The following is a 548-nucleotide window of genomic DNA, read 5'->3' as shown; positions in this document are numbered from 1 at the left end:
GTCGCCGGGACTTGAACCCGGGTCGCGCGGGTGAGAGCCGCGTATCCTAACCACCTAGACTACGACGGATTGATGCAGGCCTGTGTTCAGTCCGCTGCAGCCTCAATCCCTCTGCTGAAGAATATATATATATATATATATATATATATATATATATATATATATATGTAGTCATCTAGCTTACTAGCATCATCAAGTGTATGTGTGTTGGGTGTACACAGGAGCTGTATATCGCTGGGCCCGGGGGCGGGCGCCTATAAGCAGCCAGCAGAGAAGCCCCCAGCTCTGAGGTCTGTAGAAAGCAGTTGCTGCTGCAGCAGGAGACAGGCAGCTAGCACTGCAGCTCCCCCCATGGGGTAGCCCCTCATACAGGCGTCATCAGCCCCCCTCTCGCTGCATGCTTACTCTGTAGTTTTTAACGAATATAAGATAAGCCACAAACACTGGTTTATTCACCTACTTCTCTGCTCGTATCTGATGTATATACACCCTAAACCCTAAACCCTAAACCCTAAACCCTCGTACTATAGTAAGGGATATCATATTTA

The sequence above is a fragment of the Eimeria mitis genome, genomic scaffold, assembly GCF_000499745.2.
Source record: "Eimeria mitis Houghton genomic scaffold, Emh_scaff687, whole genome shotgun sequence".
NCBI lineage: Eukaryota > Apicomplexa > Conoidasida > Eucoccidiorida > Eimeriidae > Eimeria > Eimeria mitis.
The sequence above is the reverse complement of the archived record's forward strand: the minus strand, read 5'-3'. Positions refer to the sequence as shown.